This window comes from Ambystoma mexicanum, chromosome 10, assembly GCF_040938575.1.
Source record: "Ambystoma mexicanum isolate Mex_15411 chromosome 10, UKY_AmexF1_1, whole genome shotgun sequence".
In the NCBI taxonomy this organism is placed as follows: Eukaryota; Metazoa; Chordata; class Amphibia; order Caudata; family Ambystomatidae; genus Ambystoma; species Ambystoma mexicanum.
In genome coordinates this window covers 65,102,776-65,118,086 of record NC_090932.1, presented here as the reverse complement: position 1 = coordinate 65,118,086, position 15,311 = coordinate 65,102,776, and the positions used below count along the sequence as shown (strand labels likewise).

At 46.1% G+C, this 15,311-nt stretch overlaps 1 protein-coding gene across 4 annotated transcripts in view; it reads right to left on the bottom strand.

Annotated features, from left to right (window-relative positions):
- The window catches only part of LOC138491152 (uncharacterized), a 648,478-nt gene that overhangs the window by 440,197 nt on the left and 192,970 nt on the right, over positions 1-15,311 (bottom strand). The window lies entirely within an intron of this gene.

The window sequence follows — 15,311 nt, the reverse complement described above, 5'->3', positions numbered from 1 at the left end:
ACCCGCATTGAGACGCGCAGAGAACCATCTTGATGGTGCCTTTATAGGCAGCCGTGTGGAACAGAGGCTTGGAGGATTGCAGGAATTGGGTCCCCGGCAACCTGGAGGGGCTAATGGACTGTGCATGCGCAAATAGCCGAACGCAACATCCCATGCATGCGCAGATCCTCAGCAATGGCAGCGCCCATTGCGACTGGTGCTCAGATTATCTGTGAGTGAAGCCATTTCCAGCAGGGGTAACGCTACCAGGAAGGCATACAGGCCCCCACATCACAGTGCCAAGTAGGTGATGTGACACTATGACTTCTCCCAGAAAGGCTGGGGGCCCCAGGCCTCAGATAGTGGTGGAGAAAGAACTCCCAAACCAGACGCAGAGCATGGACATTGTAACTGGGCTCCCAGGTCCGATCACAAGCAGACCACCAGGAACTGAAAGCACCCATGCCGAATCCGGGAGTAACAAATCTCCTGGACCTCAAATTCAGGGACACCATCAGGTACCAAGGGGGCAGGATGATGACAAGTCTGATTGTATCCATCGGCATTGCAGGGCTTTGGGAGGGAGGTATGAAAGACAGGATGGATGTACCAAGTGCAGGGTGAATGCAAACGGTAGGCCATAGAAGACAAGCATTGCAGGTTTCGTACAGGACCAAAGCAGTGAGTAGCCAGCTTAGTCGGCAAGTTGTCGACAGGTAAATCCTTAGAGGAAATCCAGACCAGATCACCAACTGCCTAATCCAGTTCAGGTGATTGTCTCTTGTTGGCCTGCACCTTCATAAATGCCTGTGCCTTCACCAGCATGTTTGAAGACAATTGATGCTGCATCTAAATCCATTGAACCATCAGATCGGCGATAGGAACAGTGTTGCGTTGGATCGGACAACAGGGCAGAACCCTGGGATGAATGCCAGAACAAAAGAACAGGCTCAAACCAATTGCTGAATGCATGGAATTATTGTATGTCACTTTGGCAGCATCCAGGTAGTCACACCAATTATCTTGGGTGGCGTTCGAGTAGCACTGTAAATAAGTCTCCAGGTTCTGGCTGGTGCACTCGGTTTAGCCATTCGACTGTGGGTGGCACACTGTATTCCGATGTGACTCCACAACTGAGTCCAAAACAATGAAATGTATTGGGAGCCATGATCAGAGAGGATCTTCTCGGGTAAACCATGGAAATGTTATATCCCATGAAAGAAGGGTTGTGCCATCTGGAGTGCGGTCAGATCTCAGGGAATGGAATCAAATGAGCCATCTCAGTGAAGCAATCCACAACCACCATGATACATGTGTTAGCAATAGAGGGAGGTAACTCAACAATGAATTCAGTGGCAATAGTATGCCACGGAAAAGGTGGAGTCTCTTTGGGATGTAACACTCCAATGGGTCTCCAATGATCGTTCTTCATTTGAGTGCAGACTGGACATGAAACAACATAGTCCTGCACCTGGCGTGCCCAACTCAGCCACCCGAATTGATGAGATATTAGCTCTTTTGTGGGCTTTGGACCACAATGTCCGCTAATTCTTGTGTCATGGAAGCTGTGGAGTATAGTCTCACAGAGATTCTGGGTAGGCAAGTACAATCGAACCATGTAGAACAGCCCATATTGTTCACTAATTCCTGGATTCTGTAAAAGGTTCTGACATGTAGAATCCTTTATGGTTTCTTGTAGTATGGTGCGAAGGTGAGGTTGTAGAGAGAACAGAAAATGCTTTTGTGATAGTAAGCTGATTTCCTGAGTGTTTTGCACTGGTTGTTCACCTATTGATTGGGATAGTGCATCCACTCTCTTATTCTGTGCACCTGGTATGTAATCATGAAATGGGAGTGTGAAAAGAAGAATGCCCACCATGCTTTTATGGCATTTCGACACTGAAGAGAACACATATACTGCAAGTTTCTGTGGTCAGTGCGCACCTCTAATGAAAAACAACCTCTAAAGAGATGATGCCTTCACTTTTCAAAGGCCGATGGCAGGGACTTTGATCATATGGTGTCTTCCACTGCAGGATTGCTCGCTCCTTACTGGGATCCATCTGTATACCAGTTGCTTCGATGATGTAACCAAGGAATTATATCCGTGCTTAATGAAACAAACATCTTTCTGCCTCGGCATAGAGATGGTGTTCTGCCAATCTGTGTAGGACTTCCCTAACGAGAACTACATGTTCTTTCCTTGAGGCAGAGAAAAATGAGTATGTCATCCAGGTAAACCCAGACAGTCAGTCCAAGCAAGTCAGAAAATACCTGGTCCATGAACCATTGGAAGATGGCTGGGGCATTACACAGGCCGAATGGCATTAAACAATTTTGTAATGTGCCAAAGGAGTTTTGAATGCTGTCTTCCATTGGTCTCCAGCCCATATTCTGGCCAAATGATATACGCCCCTTAAATCCAGTTTGCTGAAAACTGTTGCAGTGTGAAGTGATTCCATGATGTCATGGATTAAGGTTAAGGGATAGCGATCCCTGCAGGTCATATCGTTGAGCTGATGGTAATCGATACAGGGGTGCAGTGTTCCTTCTTTCTTCTTTACAAAAAGCAAAGGAAACCCAGCAGAATATTTTGAGGGCACAGTGTATCCTTTCTTCAAACTGTCGTCAATGTACATGTAAGCACTTCACATTACAGAGGCGTCAGTGAATAGATCTTTCCATGAGGCATAGGCTTGTCAGGCAACTAGTCAATCCTGCAGTCATAGGACTTGTGCGGTGACAGAGAAATATCTTCAGAATATGAAAACTTGTGATAGTACTCCACACACTCTGACGGCATGGCCCTCAAAGAACACAACTGAGTCTAATTATCACCGGAATGCAAGGTAGTTGAATTAGTAGATTCAGTGGTGGTCACAGGGCAACTACAGCACTGAGTACAATGAGTTGATGCAAACACCAAGGTATGTGACTCCCAATTAATGTGAGGGTTATGGAAAAGCAACCAAGATAATCCTAGCACTATAGAATAGGAGGGTGATTTAATAACATCCAGGAAGATGTGTTCAAAATGTCTATTTATCCGAAGGTTAAACACCCCGGTATACTGTAAAGCAGGGCCTGATGACAATGGTGTTCCGTCAATCACTTCTATAGGAGTCAACGTTCTCTTGTCTCGAAGTGGAATCCTGTTCCTAAGCACATAATTGTTGTCAATGTAATTGCCCAAGGCACTGCAATCCAGTAAGGCCAGGGTATTTCCCTCCTCGCTCTCCCAGAAAATTCGTACCTCAAGGACCAACAAAGGAATGGGGTTCATCAACGGTATAACTTTGGATGGGTCAGAAGGTCTCTGTCAGAAGAAGGGCCTGCCTTTGCTTTCTCAATACATGGCAAGCCTCCTAGTTTTCTGAAGACCTAGGTGGACAGAGGGGACAAGTTCTCAGGTAATGTCCCGCAGCTGTACAGTAAAGATATAAACGTATCGCCACACAATGCTTTTTTTCCGCTTCTGATAAAGGTCCACGGCTTGCACCTAACTGCATTGGCTCTGGTCCGGAATCCGGTGGTGCAACTTGCACAGTAGGTTTTGCGGAGGTCCGAAATACGCATGATCAGATCTGCGTCTTTCCCCTCTTCTTTCTCTAAGACAATGGTCAATGCATAACACCTGATCAAGTAAAGACTACAGGGTGTCGGCTTCCATTCCTCACGTAGGACACAACGGAATAAAGTCTTCTGAGTCCCTTCTGGCCATTGTGAATCCATGGCCAACTGTCGAAACAGGCTGATATATTTGACTATGTCACTGGTTCCTTGTCTTATTTTGAATAATCTATTCTGAGCCACTGAAGCCAGGTTGGAGCACTGATGGGTGTCCATAAAGGTCTTTTCAAATTCAGCATAGTTGTCAGGAATTGGACAATTGGCAGACACAGAAGGAGCTCCCCAATCCAGAGCGCTCCCCGTAAGGTTTCCCAAGATGTATCCTATGTTAGCTTTTCCTTGAAGAAAATGAGTAGGAAAAAAGAGGAAAAGCACATTGCAATGGTACAAAATAATCGGCTAATCTACGAGGATCTCCATCAAACTTCATGGGAGTGGTCTGCGCCGGGGTGCTCTCAGAATGAGAAGGAGCAGCAGCACTCTGTGTCATAGCCTGACCGAGGGCGGTGTTTTCCTGTTGAAGCGTAGCCATTTCCAACTGAACGCCCTGCAATTCATCGCTAAGTTCCTGTACCGCCTCCATTTCGAGGTCAAGATGAAGGCGTCATGCAAAGCGTCTCACTGGCACTGAGTACCTGCTTTCCTTTGAAGTTGTTGAGATGAGGAAGCCAGTCTGCCGTAGAGAAGACACCAGAAGACAATTTGATGTGGTAAACCAACCCAATGCTACCCTAAGGCACAAGGGAACACTCAATCGACTCCCAACACCACGGGACGGCCCTTCCCTGATTATCGTTGTGCAAGGACAATGCTGGGCACTGACATGGAAGGCCCCATATTATCCTGAAGTCCTGAAAGCAATTCTCTATGCAACATGAAGAATGGTAGTCATCAGGATACAGATGGAGAAGCAGGAGCGATGACACAGAGGACAGCTGCTGATGAAGGCAACAGGTACTGGGCAGGAATACAGGGGACCAAGACAGGGTCATCAGCCAAGGAGAAAAGCAAGAGGGGCCAAACAAGGAGCAAGGACAAGGAGAAGACCAGAAAAAAGGGAAAACCGAAGAACCCAGGATCAGAAGGGAAATAAGGACCCGAGTGTTCAAGGAGCAAGTAATGAAAATGATATGAAATTATATTTTATTTATATTGCGCTTGTACACAAGGTGTTTCAGAGCGGGACCAGGCAAAAGGGAAGGGAACCAGGCAGAACAGAAAATAAAGAAAACAGCGATCTTACTAGGCCCAGTGACATTTAAGAAAGCGCAAGTGCATTGAAAAGGGAAAAGTGCTAGGAAGGGTGGGGGAGTGGAAAGTGCAGAGCAGAGGAAACAGAATAAATATACAATAAAATAAATAAATAAATAGAAGCTATAAACCATGGTATTGCAGCCAGCAAGTGGCAGGTGAAAGTTAGTCAGATAAGGTATTTCTGATAAGTGCAGGAGAAAAGTGGGAGGGGGACTGTATGGGTACAGATACAGAACCCTAGTGCAAGAGGTGGCCTGGAGACAGTGCAGGAGGGTGGCAGGGTGAGCCGGAACCGGAGATGGTTTTCCTCAAGTATCAAGGTGGCCGGGAGGCTGTTCCAAAGGGAGGCACCAGCTGAAGAAAGAGATCTACCCCCAGCTTGTTTCTTTGCAAAAATGACTAACCCTGAGGGAGTTAGAAGTAGAGGAGCGAAGGGCTCAAGAGGGGGGTATTTACGGAGGGATAGTTGAAGGTATTTTGGACTCAGGTCCCAGAAAGCCTTGTGGACAATGCAGAGGGTTTTAAATTTAATCCTTGCATCCACAGGGAGCCAATGGAGGGATTTCGGGGCTGGAGAGATACAATCCCAGGGCTTGAAGCCAAGGACAAGTCTCACAGTCCTGTTCTGGATTAGTTGTAAAGGGTAGAGAGTGGAGGCAGGTAGATTTAGAAAGAGGCTGTTATAGTAATCCAGTCTGGAGAGAACCAGAGCTTGGGAGACAGTGAGCTTTTGAGGGAAGGAGAGGAAAGGCAGAGTACCTTTGAGGAGGTGCAATAGAAAATGTGACTTTTTGGAGACATCAGAGATGTGTGCGGAGAAGGAAAGTGTAGAGTCAAAGATAACACTGAGGTTCTTAGCAGCACAGGTGCGGGTGGGAGGAGGGCCAAAGGAGGCCGGCCAGAGAGTGAGAGGGAAGGATGGAGATGGTGTACCAATAAGGAGGATCTCATTCTTGTTGGCATTTAGACATAGATCATTGGCAGCACACCAATTTTGATTGGCGATTAAGCAATCAGAGATGAGGGAAGGAGAGGAGGAGGCTGAAGGAAGTCTGAAAATGAGTTGGGTGCCATCAGCATATCCCTGGAAAGTTGAGCAGAAAATGGAGATGCAGTGGGCGAGAGTTGCCAGGTATTGGTTGAAAAGCCAGGGCGAGAGGTTAGACCCCTAGGGGATACCACATGTGGAGAGGGAGATAGAAGATAGGAAGGACCTAAGTTGTACCTGGGAGGGTCGATCAGAAAGAAAAGAGGTCAGCTAGGCCAGAGCCTGATCAGTGATACCCAGGTTGTTATGGAGATGATTGAGCAGGGTGATATGGTTGACCATGTCGAACGCACAGGAGAGATGAAGTAGGATGAGGACAGAGGGAATGTTAGAATTGAGGTTAGAGAGCAGGTCTTCACGGATGTTCAGAAGAGCAGTTTCTGTGTTTCTGGCAGCTCTAAAGCCAGATTGGTGGTCATGGAGGGAGCCAACAGAATTGGAATGAAGATTAAGCTCAATTCTTGCCACTTATTTTCTGTGAAACCTGTGCCGTCGACAGCCAGGAACAGTTCTTTGAAAAAAAATGGTGTCTTTTTATCCCATTTTGCATATCTTTTCGCCTGGTGGGAGAAGTTTCATTTTAACTGTGAGTGCCTGAAAGGTGCCCTTTATCCTACATAGTGCAAGGTGGATGAGACATTGTGACTCTACTAGGGGTACCTCTTGAGGTACTATAACCTTGGGCGGCCAGATGCATGTGGTATTAAAAGAGCACACGTAGCAACTCACATTGGCACTCATATCCGAGTACCAACTGTTAGATTGCCCAAGATGGCGAAGGTCATCCACTTTATCTAATCCTAAACCATGGTAAGCATCACATTTGTACTGGCGTGTCTGCCTTCTCCTTCTACTATTATGTAAGAGAGATTGTTGTTTCCCTGCCAAGCTTCTACATAATCTATTGTGGTTGCATAGTGATCATTGTACATTTGATGGTAATAGCTGGGACCATTAGGCTGCTACACAGTGTGGACTGGGAGCTGCTACATGCGGTATTGGTGGTGGCCGACATCATAGGTTGTTTGCTATGCAGTGGGGAAACATTAGTATTAATATTCAATTGTTGATATACCATAGCGAGGAAAAAGAGACTTGGTTTTACATTGGGAACTGGGGTGAGTAACACATCAATCATTTCATCAAACATTGAGGTAGACATCATATTAGGTTGTGAGGTAGTTTGCTGAACTGTACACATGGTAGAGAATGGCAGTGTAACATTTGGTGCATCAGATATACTCTCAGTCAAATTATTTGGAAGTGAAAAACATTTGGAGTTACTTTTTTTGCGTTATTATGCAATCTTGTTAAATTCAATGATATATTGCTGTTTCACATCCATTTTACCCCCACCCCCTTCTTTGATATGGCCCCCCAAGATAACAGATGCACCCAAATAAATCCCCAAAACAAACATAAGGATTGTAAACAGTATAGCACTAAAGTGCAACCCGCAATGATAACTATATGCACGGGTTGCACTTATTTTATCCCTACTGGTATCTATCTGAATGGTGTCATTGAGCGGGATCCACTCCAGCATCGTTGCACCTACAGAGAGGGACAAAACGGGCAGGGCATTAATAGAAATATAGATGGGATCTGAGAAAGAGGGAGAGAGAGAGGGATAGAGAAAGAGATAGAGATAGAAAGAGAGAGAAGAGAGAGAGAGAAAGAGTGAAACTCTATCAACAGTTCATTCTTTTAACATATATATGTTTTTCTCAAGACAGTTCTTTCCGGTAATACTGAGCATGCCACTCATTGTCCTTTTCAAGGGACTATGGCAGTCGTCTAACTTTCTTCCTGAGTATTTGCAGTGGCGTTTGGGGTGGCGTCATCCGGGGCTTTCCTAATATCCGAATGATTGGTGAATCCAATACTGCAGCCCTTTACTTTCACAGCAAATGGAGTGCAGTATATGACCTCATACGGACCTTGGCATCTTGGGGAGTTCCACATTTCCGAACAAAACTTTGTACATACACTAACTCTCCTGGCATCAGAGTTTGCACAATGCCATTTTCCGCTGGGGTCCCACTAGCGGTCTCACTTTCTGCAGTGAATGGGGTTGCAATCTGTTTCAATATGCATTTTATGGCCTGGGTGAGTTTTGTCAGATACTCTTTGAACTCTTCCCCAAGTACTGTGGCTGCCCTATGGGCATTGGATGCTCTCCTTACTGGTGACAGTGGCGTTTGCATGCATCTACCAGTCACTATTTCATGGGGGGACAGGTGGTGGTCCTTGCTGGGTTGTGTGCACAGCTGAAACAGCGCCAGGGAAAGACAATAGACCCAATGTTTCTTTAATGAGGTACACAGTTTGGATAGTCTGCTTTTCAGGAGGGTGTTTATTTTCTCTACCACCCCATTCGCTTGCGGTGGTAAATTGAGCGCATGTTGTATTTTATCCCCAGCATTGAAGTGATTTCTTTGAAAAGCTCATTGAAAAAATGTGTCCCATTAGCTGATCGTATTACTTTACATACTACTCAACATGGGAATACCTCTCTCACTAGAAACTTCGCTGCACACTTTGCGTCTGGGTGGGTACAGGGTCCTGCCTCGATCCATCGAGAGAAGGGACACACCACCACAATGAGATATCTGGCACCGTTACATCTTTCTTCCATGTCTGCGTAATCTATGTGCAGCTCATGGAAGGGCCCTACAGGGCGGGGCAAGGTGCCGCGCAGCGTCCGTAAGGTCATCCCCGTACTGAACACTTGACATGTGGTGCACTGGACCACCATCTTGTTGAGGTACTCTTGGAGGTTTGGAATGAACCAATCTTCCTGGCGATCGACAGCTATGTGCTGTTTTGAACTGTGTGCGGGAAAATGTAGTTGTTCAAATGCTATGTGTAACAGCTCTATTGGCATGACAACCTTCCCTGTTGTGTTCTGTCACCATATCCGATCTGTGGGGGATTGGGTGCACCCTTGTTTGAGCCATAATTCTTGCTCCGCTGCTGGTGCTCTGCTCTGCAATTCTATCACCTGCGCAATGGGTAGTGTATTGTATCTGTCCGCTTTGGTAATTTCTGCCTTGCTCACTAGGATATATTCTGTGCTCATGGGTACTGGGAGATATGCTGCTTCTTTGGCTGCCGCGTCTGCGTTTCCCAAAGATATTTAGTCTCTATTTTGTGTGTGTGCTTGGCAGTTTACTATTGCTACTACAGAGGGTTCTGCAAGGGCTTCAATACATTTATTTAGTAGTTTTGCATGTTGTACTGGGCACCCATCAGCTCTTCTAAATCCCCTCCTTCTCCATCTCGATAGCCTAGCATGTACCGGTGTGGTTACGTACGCCGAATCAGAATATATTGTCACAGAGCATGCTCTTGCTGAATGGAGTGTTTCAATCAGTGCTATGAACTCAGCAGCTTGTGTGGAATAGTGCATAGGTTGGTGTTTTTTGATCAATATTTCGTATTCTCCTCTCTCCATCCTCACTACTGCAGTCGCTACATGCTTTTCACCTGTTTCTTGGTCGATGGACGCTGACCCATCAACGAAGAACATCTCTCCCTCCTCTAAGGCATATTCTCTTGGAATGTCATCCCGTTCTCCCTCGTATGTTGCACAGTCATGTTCTTGCACGTCTTGGACAATGCATGGCTCTGTAAGGAACATGACACTGTCTTACACCTTACCACATGGATATTTAGCTGGACAGTGTCAGGGTTGTCCACTGTCTGGTTTACCTGTTAGTGTCCCTGGGTAGGGAAATTGTGGTTAGAAAAGGTAATTTGTGTGTTGCTGTTTGTCATTTTTCCTATTAGGCCTTAACTTTCCGATTTTAGTCAGTGGATTCAAACCCAAGCCAAGATGGAGGACAAGGGCAGTGACCTGATTGGTTGGAGTGTTGGCAGGGGCAGTTGGAAGCTCTGTCAACTGCCTTTCATTGTCAGAATATCAGCTGAGTAGAAGTTGTTTCAGTATTTCCCAGTAATTAGGCCTTTCCAAAGGCCTGACAAAGTATTGAATTCTGCCTACAAGCAAGAAAGGATAAGTCAAGTCATTCACAGTGAAGAGATCACAAAACGAAGCTAAGTAAAAAGAATGTTGTCATGACAAAACAGAAGTGTTGCTTTCAACTTAAAATGTTCACCTGCTTAAAACGTTTGGCTTAACAGTCTCTTGAAACCTTGAGTAACTGCATTCTTGTGGGCTAAAAATGAAAACCATTAACGGTTTTAAACTGTAAATGCAGCTCACTCGTATTTTTCAGCTCGTATCTTTTTGTATTGTGACAGCGACACTAGTTTCTCAGAAGATGTCAATTATTTGGCACAGTTCCCTCCAAGCGCTTGTTTTTTTCTGGTGTAGCTTTAGTTTTGTGAGTGAAAACAGACGCAGGCGGGTGTTCGTTTTCAGTGTGTCTGTTCTGAAGTAATTGGTTGTGCTTAGAATAGCACAGAAATCTGACTCTTGTCAGAGTAATTTATGGCGCATGTTATTTTCTTTTTCAATTGCGTGCACACATGTTCCAATTTGGCAAGCAGCTGAATTACTGGCATGAACTCTCGTTTTAGAGCCCAGTGTTTATTCAGCTGTATCTTGTGGACACTTTAATATAAGGATTCAGCGTATAGCAGTAACTGGATTGAAATTGTATTTTAATGATGAGCCAAGAGACTGCATGGATGCAACAGAGTTAGCATTTAAATATTGAACACTTGTTGCAAACAATATATTTTTGGAACTCAGTAAAGAAACCAAATTCAGACACTGATTAACTGTGCATAATCTTCTGTGCCAAGTCAAGAGTCAACATTCAAGTGAACAGAGTGATTCGGCAAAAGAATTTAGTAATGAGTCGACATTGAACAGTGTGTCAACATTAGTTAGTTAAAGAGGCAACATCATTGAACAAAGTTAAAATGACAAATCAACCCTCAAGGCTTTCTGCTGAGGGCGAACAGGTAACATAGAGTGTTTATGGCGCTTTGTAAGACAGAGATTTAAAATATTAAACTGTTGCTTATGTAGGATTGTATCTCATTTGTCTTTGCTGCAGATTTCCAGAGGTTCCACATACCAGTGAAACTGTTCCAGTTTTTTATGTTCTCCACTTTCCCCTTTCCCCCAGGGGTGTTAGATGTTTAACCGTATTTGTTAGGGTTCAGCGCCTCACACCTATGGTGGGTCTGTCGGGGTTCAGCAGCTTCTGTGGACATCAAGCAAGACTCAGCCTGACAGACAGTACCACTTTGTACGCTGATGCTCTTTGTGTAGTGAGGGTGGATTTTGATCATTATAGTATCACAAACAGGGAGTGCTCAATGTGCAGGGTGAAAGAGCACCCCATGACAATTGACAAGCTTTTTTCAATAGCCAAGGCGTCTGCTGCAAGAGCCTGTCCGCACACGAATTGACCTTGCATTACTAAATCGAGTGTGCCGCTATATAGTAGGCAAGTGGCTTGTGACCCATTGAACTCTTCTGTGTCAGTACCGCGGTCATGAGGGTGCCATTGAAGTGCAAGAAGAGATACAATTCCTGATCATAATAAGGTGTGGCTAGTACTGGGATTGTTGAAATTAACTCTTTTAGGTCATTGAATGCTGTTTGCATTTCTGCTTCTTTCAGCCCTTGCAAGAGGGGCCTTGTGTCTGCTGCATAATCTAGAATCCATGCTCTACAGTAATTGTAGAGTCCTAGAAAATTCTGTATTTCTTTCACTGTGTTTGGTTTGCCAGTGACGCGCACTTTTGCCGCTCTGTCAGGAATTATTCTTTTGTCATCTTTTGAAATCAGCTGGCCCAAGTACAGGACCTCTGCCAAACAGTACTGCAGTTTTTTCTTGTCTACCTTGTACCCTTTTTGTGCAAGGAGTTGGAGAAGGGTAATGGAATCCCTCCAGCAAGTTTCTTCACTCTCACTGCAGACTAATAAGTCGTCTACATATTGAATGATGGTGCTTGGAACTTGAATATTGCCAAGATCTTCGTGTAACGTTCTGTTGAGTATGCTTGGACTCTTGCAATACCCTTGGGGCAAACAACAGTGTTCATACCTTCTCCCCCCCAGGGTAAAGGCTGTGAGATACTGTGATTCAGGGTAAAGGGGCACTGAGAAAAAGGCATTTTTCAAATCCACTACAGTGATGTGGGTGGCCTGTTTTGGGATGCTGAACACAATGGAAGCATGATTTGGGACAAGAGGGAACACTTTTTGGATAATATCGTTGAGGGGGCCGAGGTCCTGTATCATACGCTAACTCCCGCCTGACACTTTTTACTGGGGTACACAGCAATATTGCATGGGGATGTTTAGGGGACAATTATTCCTTGCTCTAGGAGTGCTTGCAGTGTCTCTTGAATCCCTTCCTCAGCTTCTCTAGACAGGGGGTATTGTTTCACTCTGGGTAATTTAGCTCCTGGCTTAAGTGTTATCTTTACAGGGGTCACTTCCCTTAATAATCCCACATCATGGGGGTTAGTGGTCCACAGGTGGGACAGGACTTATTGCATGTCTGTGTCACAAAAGGGCGGTGGTCCGCTGACGATGGCCATGAGGGGGCTTGGTACTTTTCTGTACTGCACCATAATCACAGAAGGGATGTTGATTTCTAGCACAATCTCCCCTTCAGCGAACAATTCTTCATCAGGCAATTCACGCAATGGTATATTGGGGTCAATGCACAGCACTGTGGCCACTCGCATCCATGAATGTCCATTCCAATTACAGCAATTATTTTAGCCGACACTTGCAGCCCTTCCAAATCTAGAGACTGGATGGTACCAGCTACTATTTCTGGGGTCGCCACGGGGCGAAAGACAAAATCAGAGGGCACTCTCCATTCCTTCCTTGTGAGTTCAGGCACTGCTCTTGCCAGCACCCTAATCCCATACACGAACATATCAGAATTTACTGGTACCCCTCTTACTTTTATTTCATTGGACACGGTATGTATTAACAACATTGCACTGAGGGAGCACATGCCTAGGGTGGAGCAAATAATCCCTCTTTCGGTGAATGATATGGTCATGTTTAATTTGCTGAGCAAATCTCTTCCCAGTAGGTTGACAGGGGAACATTCGTAATACAATAATGGTGCTCGTACCATCTTCCCCCCTATCTTAACGTCCAAGTCTTCTGTGTAAGGAGTCATGACCACATGCCCAGAGAATCCTTGCATATCTAGAGTTTTGACAGATAACGGAAAATCACCTTCGTGGATGCATGACTTCTGTGCCCCAAATCCACCATAAAGATTAACTGTTTGTTTCCCATCTCTGCCCCCACCAGTGGTTCCTCTTCTGGATGCAAGTTAGTGGATAGTACCAGAGATGCTAGTTGGGATAGGTGTCTGTCCCCGGGCAAGAGAAGGTGTCTCCTCCGAGCATGCATGCTCCTTGATAAGGTGCAGGTGCACCATTCGGGGCGGTGGAAAAGGGTTATTATCTCGAGTAGCCTGTGGGTTGGGGTGATTTTGGGGTGCCTGCATTGCATGAGGGGGTGACGATAAGGGCTGGGGCCAGGCATCTGAGGTGGCAATTGAGGGTAGGGTAGGGGTATCTCATATGCCTTGTGGGCTGGTCTGTGTGGGCTCTAAGGGTGGGGATTCCCATAAGGACGCTGGTTGTATTAAGGTTGGTTGTATTAATAAGTCCCTCCCTGTCTGCTGCAGCATTCCTGCGCAAAGTGCCCTTACCTCCGGCAGGATCAACATTGCCCTTGATTCACTCCTCTGGGGCCCTGTCATCCCCCTCCCCTCTGTCCCTGGAACCAACCTCGTCCTCGTGCGGGTCTTCCTTGCCACTGGGGTCCGATGTATTGTTGCTCTCCTCCCCACCCATTGTCTGCCCACACCACTGACATTCTTGCCTGTGTGACTACAGAGACACCCTCCTCCTCTCACACTGTTCTGGGGGCAGTGCTGCTGTTACAGCAGCGACCTTCACTAGTTTTGTCTGTACGAGTTTTGCTTCCTCAACCAACCACTGGATAGTTTCCTTTTCTCTTTCTTTGATCCTCCTACAATGATGTACTAGGATGCTCTGAATCTCAGGCCAGCCTTTGGCTTCTATTCCCGCTATCTTGTCAAGGGCCTTCTGTACTTCCTTTGGCAATCCTCACTTTATAATGAAATAAAATAGGGAGGTGGACTAGTCCCATGCAGTGCCCGTCTCTGTGCGCCACATCTCTTGGACCCGGAGAATGAAATGCGCAGCATCTTCCTCATCCCCCAAGGTGCATTTCAGTATGGAGTGTAAGTCGGGGGTATCGGGGTAGGTCCTCCACAGTACATCCCACACTTGTGCTTCAACATTATTGAATGATGCCCTGTCATGGGTATCGTTACTTCTCCAGCATTAGTTCTTTCATGGATTCGCATGCTTAGAATATTCCCTGTCGTCAAGCCGTGAGATGGTTCCTGGCCTGATGACGGGGAATATTCTAAGCATGTGAATCCATGAAAGATACCAACATTGTAAAAATGGAGTTACAGGTAAGAAACTACTCCCTTCTCCAGCATTGGATGTTTCATGGATTCACATGCTTAGAATATTACCCTTTGTCAGGATGGGAGCCCTCTCCCGGCCTGACGACGGGGAATATTCTAAGCATTTGAATCCATGAAAGATACCAACGCTGGAGAAATGGAGTTACAGGTAAGAAACTACTCCCTTATAGTCACACCCGGATAACCTGCTTTCACCCACACTGATTCTGCTTGATCACCCACTGCGGACACCAAGATGCTTTTGATATCTCCTATAGTGAGGGGCACCCCTGCTGTGTTGTTCTCAAAGGCATAGATCCATTTTCCTACAATCGCCGTTAGTGGAGGGAGGGACTTGAGGAGGCTGTTTTTATCCATTTGTGCCCAAGGGACATAATGGGGCCACCCTGCTCCCTTGTGGATGAGGGGCATCTGTAGTTTCAATTTCACCTTTCCACCCTTCACTCCTGTTCCTTTCTTTTTCACTAGGGCCATCCTCCCAAGCCTGTTTCTGAGTCTTCCCTCCCATGTATCTTCCACTGTGGGGATGACCCACTGTACTTGCAGTATCCCTCCTACTGCACCCTCCTCTACTTCATCAAAGTCGCTCCAATACTCTTCGTCCCTTACCGATCTCATGTTACCATACCCCAAACTATCAGTTTCCCCTTCTCGTTCTACTCGTACTGCCCGTATGGGCATGCTGTCAATCTGAAGAGGAAGTCTCCTGATTTCCATGAATCTTCTGGTAGGGGAAGGATGGCACTTGGGGGTCGGGTCCACTCTCTGGTCCCCTTGCTGCTTTGAACGCTGCTTCAAATTGTGCGTGTGGACGTCAATGCCACCTCAATATCCCTGGCACTTACTGCAGTATGGGTGGGGGTGGTGGTCACTCGGTCGTAGAGTGGTCGTAGAGTGGCGGCAGGGCTGTGCTCAGC